Raw genomic sequence first — 6,885 nt, forward strand, 5'->3', positions numbered from 1 at the left:
TAATAACTTCAGATAAACTGTGTCTGTGTAAAGTTTACTGAAGCAAGCCAACATCCAGCCATTGGAGGTTAGAGCGAAAATAAACAGAATGAAAAATCAATATTATTTTATTAATGTAATCTTTAATGTCAATAGTGATAAATACATTCAATTTTCAACGAGAGGTTTGGCGAGATTAAGTCATACTAGGGCAATTAAACAATATAGAATTAAGTATTCTCTTTAAATATTATTTTTCCCTTGGGCAATTAACAAATGGACTACTATTTCTAATAAAATGGTAACCCTCTCGTCGCTTGATAATTTTGTTGAGGCATTCGCTTCTGCCACGAGAAAGTTCTTGTGAGAACATCACACAAAGTCAACATGTAACCACCCCTATGGCTCACAGATGTGAGCCGCACTATGATTTAAATAAATAATTAAAAAAAATATTGTTAGAGACTCTATTGGGGAGGAGATCGAACAGTCACGCCTCTAGCGGCACGCTTCAGCTGTGGGGGCAACAAACTGAATTGTCTTGTTTGTTTTTGATCAGCGATATCGAAGATGACGATTCGCAGGCCTGCACTGGTCAGAGCGAAGCGCTCGTGTCCAGGCCGTGCATGACGAGGTTCAATTTCTTTGTTATGCTGTGTTAGTAAACACCGGGCTGTGGGGACAACAACCTCGATAAAGCGCCCCCTATAGTTCGATCTCCTGCCCAATAGCGCTACATTTGGGGCCGGGAATGAGCGTTCAGCAATGCGTAGTTTATTCTAGCACTCCAAACATTTTAATAATTAAAGTTGTAGATCATAAAAAAAATCGCGGCACTCACGCTGCATTTATAGACACTACCAGCTTAAGAAACATAATCCGTGGCAAGTGCTGAGCATACTATCATTACTCGTGACCAATCAGATTGTGACTTTAGCTGATTAGAACTACACAGAACGAATTAGAACGCAGAAAGCATAGGCGTAATAAGCGCCAGCTTGGGTTTCTTGGGCCATTGGCCCTAGCTCGGGCCACTGGTCCTAGCTCCGATGACATTTCGTTTTAAACACAATTCTTTCGAATAAACACTAACATAAAATCAGCGGAGCTGTAGATCCAAACATCTATAGGTTGCTACTTTCAAGCCCTAGTGAATAAATGTGCAACGCGAAGAGGACTGGTTAGGGGCACCTGTACCAAGCATTAGAGCCATTAGTGTTAGTATCGCACTAATGGCTCTAATTCTAACGTTACACCGCGCCTTTAAATATCGTTGCTTTATTATCGTTGCGCCGCCTTTTTAACCCTTGTGCCAAAGCCCGGACCACGCGGTCACCGACGTACTCCCTCTTACCACAACCCTATCTATGGCATTAAACGCTTTCCGAATTCCAAACGTTTCGTATGACTTTAAGCACTAGGGATTCATGAAACCCCTTTTAACGGCGAACACGGAGATCTCGAAAGATACGTTAAGTTGGATATGTTGTGCGTTGCGGAAATGAATCCCCATAGGCACCATGTATTCTGGCATCGCTTATCTCGAAAAGTTTCCCCCACGGGCATCGTAAATTTCAAAACTTTGCCTGGAAAAATTAAAACAAAATATTCCCGAAAGGACGTTGAGGCCAAAACAGAAAGCTTATCTCCATCGCCGACTAAGGGGGCCGCGACCTAAAAATAACGATAACAAAGAGAGAGAGAGAGGGTCGTCGATAAAAATAAACAAAAGAAGGAAGCGCCTCGTACGCGTTCCGGGTGGGTGCAGAGCATAGAACGCGACGTTCCAAGCGACGGTTCCAGGACGCTTGTTTTCTTGCTTTTTGCTCCCCCACTTGAAATCGCCCGAAATACGGCGGATTTCGAACCACAAAAAAGGTGTCGTCACCGATTTCGTAGGAACTTCTCTCGGGGATGAGGTCCGCCGTGTGAACCCACCATTAGGGACTATGGTCCGTGGACTATACAAGGATTTGTTTTTTCTAGATTGTTCACTGTGATATAACGTGAAGGATTTTCTGAATAGCAGAGTATATTAAGGTTGATTCACGTACGATACAAGTTCGTTGTGAAATGATAATACAGCAGGCGTTTGTCGAGGTGTGCCGTGTATGATAACAGTTACGTTCGGTTGAGGCAGCAAGAGCGGTTTCTGCACGCCGTGCGTAGCTTGCACCGGGTGCGAACAGTCCTCAACATGCGACTAAAAAAAACGTTCTGCTGTAATTTATATTACTTATTAAATTTATTTAAACTAATGCACACCAATTCGAATTACGTAGAATGAAAATAAACGGAATGAAGTTCAAGCAGCTGTGACACAGGGAATACATAACTTAAGTCGTGGAGCTTTAGTCGAACCGTAGAATTTTCGTCATTTTTTTATTATGAACAATTACCTGGGAACAAGGACGCCTGATGAATAAAAAATTAACGTGTTTTGACAGACACTGAGAATGTTTTAATAAAACAATTTTGTGAGTCTGCGCTCACAAAATTGTGAGCGTAGACTGTCACGATGAGTTACCAAATTCCTGTTATATAAAGTATTTAAAGCACTGCTCAAGATACGTTTCCAGCAAAATAAATTGAGCAGAGTACAAATACTTTGAAAGATAATTTCATTACTTTTGGAGATACTTCCGCATTGAGAAATTTGCATCGACGTCACTGAAACTAGAATGCTTTATCGTTTGCAAGCAACATACGCAAACAAAACCAAATCTAAGTGCTATTCTTTTCAGCCTTAGTAGAATGAGTAGCATCACTGGTGCAAGATGATAATTCTAGGACAAACGAAGCCAGAAGAGGTCCCTCTACCTAAAGTCACACCCCTGAAAATCCCATCTCCTGGCGGATTTATAATGCACACCTCGCTATATCTAGAGCTGAAACTAAACAAATTTTATTCACGCAAAGTTTGACGGAATAACAAGGGCTCACGTATAGTAGATAGGTATGGCAATCGCCACGCTTCCTTTATGTTGTGTTACCCCAAACGCAGTGAAAGTCGATTTCTTTATTCTTTTGCCCGTAATAAGCTCTAAGATCACGTTCAGGAAGGCGTACAACTTGGGAAAGACACTTTGTTTGCATTTTGAGAGCTTATCCTGCTTTTAGCTTGTTAATACAAGAATAAATGAAAAGCATAAAAATACTTACGAACAAGAAAATACAGCAAAAAAAAAAAAAACTGTGCTGTTTGTCCTTGTCCCTGAATGTTTTTATTCTTTCTTTGATTTTTGTATTTTTACCATCCCGCACTTTGTACTTTGCCTAGCTTGTTTCCTGTCTTGCTGAAATCTCTGTCGTTATGAAAGGGTCGGGACCGGTCGGGCTGTCAATGTCCTTGCCGTAGCTGGGTCAACTAAAAAAAGAAGAAAAGTGATTTTTTTGTGCTTGTTTCTTATAATCATATTCTTCTGTCCTTTTTTTGCATTTTGAGTTTACATTTTTGGTGCTGGCTTGAATTTTTTGTTCCGAATTCGGTCATTTCCGCTTCAAGTTTTCAATCGGCTCAACCTTGCGCTGGGGTGCGCCGATTCCTATTCCCGACAAAAATTTTCTCGGCAATTCTTTTTTTTTTTTTTTTCAAAAGGCTAAGAATTGTGTTTGAGATATAGAGAACAAGATACCGAGAAATGTAATTAAGCTAGAGTCGCAAATACTCTTCATCAAACGTATATGCAAGATACATAATCACTTATAAAAGTAATTGAAATACAGCATGTTGAGTAGAGTAATTGAGGTAGGCATAAGTCTGGCAAAAGACACTTGAGATTGCTAACTTGTAGGAGTCCGAAAGCATTCGTATACGTAGCGTATTCCTACAAGCTGCGTGCCGCGCTGAGCTCGGCCGAGCAACCTCTGCGCAGACCGCCCGGATGGGCTCTGCAGCCGGCCGCCACGGCCGCTCTGCAGAGCCCGGCAACCGTCTCCCTCTTACCGGCGGCCGGGCCGCTGCGCCATGGAGAGGGCTTCTCAGCGGGGTGTCGTTCCTTGGAACTACGCCGCGCGCCTTCCAATAGGAGTTTTCCATCAATTCGCTGCTACAGACTACAGGCTTCGCTCCACGGAACAGGGGAATTTAGGTGCCGTTTGGAGCAGCCTCAAAAGCTGATAACGCCGGTTCGCTCTATGGGACATTTAATGCTTTTGCATTAATAATGGGCAAGACGACGAAGTTTTTTAAGGTAGGAGCACTGAATCTCTGAACTCCAGAGTTTTTGCGCAATTTTGCCTGTTTCAGGGGCTTATGGCCCTTCAAAAGACGATGAGGGAGCATAGCAACCCTCCCGGCAACGGAGCTAAGAATCTTCTGGTGGTTGGGACCAGAGCAGCAAGGCAGAGAGAGACCCGGAAAGAAGACCATCTCAAACGCAACCGCATCGACGGCCAAGCTAAGCCTAATGGCAGCAGCTGACGCGACCAACGCAGCGACAGGGGTGAATCCACTCTACACGTTGAGAAAAGGCTTTTCGCTGACGAAGACTGCACCCACCCTGGACCAGAAATCCCGGGAGGATGACCATAACACCACAAGGGCTCCAAGCGACCAGACAACCAATGACGCCAAGCAACAGCAGTTATGCCTGGTGAAGGCGATCCCGACGTTCGGTGAGGCGGTGAGAGTCGACGACCACCACATTCAACTTGATGCGCCGGCACACCCGACACTCCTAAATTCGGATTCTCCGAGCGCTGCCGTTGTCACCAAGCTTCGTGGAGCTCACGCGACCCATCAGGTGATGACGAGATGGATCAAGCTGCCTGGTCAACCGTCGTCTCTAGAGGCGCCCGGAAGAAAGCGATAGCGCCCACACCCATGAAGAAACAGCCGGGAGTTTATGGTGACAAACACGACAGTCATCTTAAGACCGCGTGAGCGAGTGCGTGTGACAGAGTTGTCGCCAAAATATCTGAAGACTGCCCCAGCAAAGGCTATTGACAACCATCCCAAATACGAAAGGTGCTATCAAACTTTGTGGAACACTTCTTAAAGATGAAGACGATACGAACACCAGACAATGAAATTCCAGTTTCCACATACCTCGCCCGGAATGTCAACCAGGTCAGAGGGATGATCTACGGAATCGACCCGACCGACGACCCAGAAAACCTGCTACCGAACCTTGTCAGCACTACACACTGGATCCTGGAAGCACGACCGATGGGCACGAACAGTAAGGCAGCCCTAATCACCTTCGAGGGTAGGAGAACCCCAAGATACGTCATATACTACGATTGCATGAGGCAAGTATGTGCATACAGACCCCGCGCGGTGGTGTGCACGCATTGTCATGCTATCGGACACCAAGCGGACATCTGCCCTAACAAAGAGCAGAGATGCCCGGACTGCGGAAGGGAACACATGCGCGGTGAAGATGGCTGCATGGACACCTCCCCGCAATATAAGAACTGCAAGGCGGCCCACCTGACCACCGATTCCTCCTGTCCCAAATGGAGGGAGGTCAACGAACAGCTTCGACAGAAGGGAAAAACGAGGGGGAAACCCACACGCAACAGACGTCAGGCACCTTGATCAAGACGGTCTTCGGACACTGGGCCGAGGGATGAAAGCACGCAACGGGACTGTGCTGCGTAACTACCCAAGGGTGAAGAGATTCCCACGCCAACCCCGCCGCCAAAGAAAGAGGGACACTTCCTAGAGCTCCCAAAGACGGCGATAGCACCCGCAACAAGTGTGATAGAAGAGAAAGAGGACGAAGATATTCCACGCATGGTTCAAGCCATGAAAGCAGCTCTCATGGGTCACGAGTACCGACTCATGGGCAGATGGAAACTACAACCGAAGTACATTCCGAGCCACTACAACACCAAGCCACATACACGGCGACAAACATGTCCAGGCAAGCTCGGATAGATACCAAGCATTGGTAACACGGGCGGAAGTCAAGACCTCTATGCGGGTGTGATTGCCAGCATCAATCCCGAACCCAGAACAACATCATGACCATGGTCAGAGAGATCGTGCGAAGGGAGCTTAAAGCCATGATAAAACCAGTTCTGCAAGAGGCTGTCCGCTCATTGTTCAAAGGACAAGAAAACAGTGGCAAATCAAATTCGTCAAACGCCAACACGACGAACCACGACAGCCAAGATGGCTTCAACTAATAACAGGGCTTCAAATCGGGGCCAAGCCCCGAGGCCGTCATGTGTTGTTCAATGGAAGTGTCACGGATTCGCGGGAAAAGTGACTGAACTGAACAAACCAGTAGCCCTCCTGCTCCAGGAGGTAGGGGGTGTAGAAAAAAAAAAGTAGCGAGGTATAACGTATATACGACTCCGACCATACGGTACAAGAAGCGGTGAAGATCGCGCAGGGGGATTGATACGCCGAACGTGCCGGTAGCTAAAGGACAAGCAGCAGTGTTCGTAAATGATAACCTACCGCAAGACCAGGTCGACATGTCGCAATGGTGCAACGAATATCACGAAATTGTGGCAGTGCTGGTGAAAATCAGTGCTCGTTGGTTTTTGGTGGTGTCGGTTTATGAGCGTCCGGGATATAACGTACGCAGCAACGCGACCGCTTGAATCCCACACCTGAAACTCGCGGCGGGGAAGGTACCAATCATCGTGGGTGGGAACTTCAATGCGACGCACACCATGTGGGGATACTCCCGTGACTCACCCAAAGGCGAGGAAATAGCCGAGTCAATGACTCTGAAGTGTTTTAGACTCGTGAACGACGTAGATATGCCAACGTGAATAGGTATGCACGTGAAGCAGAAGGACACCACACCCGACCTCGCCTGGGCAACTCGGAGCACCGAACTCGAGTGGCAACTTTCAAAAAACTGTATGGACAGTGACCATCATCTACCAATCACCGTAAGACTGGCCCATTTCTCAACCGGTGTAAAGAAGCGGGTACACAAACGA

General features: G+C 46.4%; 1 pseudogene; it reads left to right on the forward strand.

The window, feature by feature from the left end:
- Positions 1-4,388: 4,388 nt before the first annotated feature.
- Positions 4,389-6,114, forward strand: LOC115317286 (annotated as a pseudogene).
- Positions 6,115-6,885: the final 771 nt, after the last annotated feature.

The sequence above is a fragment of the Ixodes scapularis genome, unplaced genomic scaffold (genome assembly GCF_016920785.2).
Source record: "Ixodes scapularis isolate PalLabHiFi unplaced genomic scaffold, ASM1692078v2 PGA_scaffold8__174_contigs__length_109621045, whole genome shotgun sequence".
Taxonomy (NCBI): domain Eukaryota; kingdom Metazoa; phylum Arthropoda; class Arachnida; order Ixodida; family Ixodidae; genus Ixodes; species Ixodes scapularis.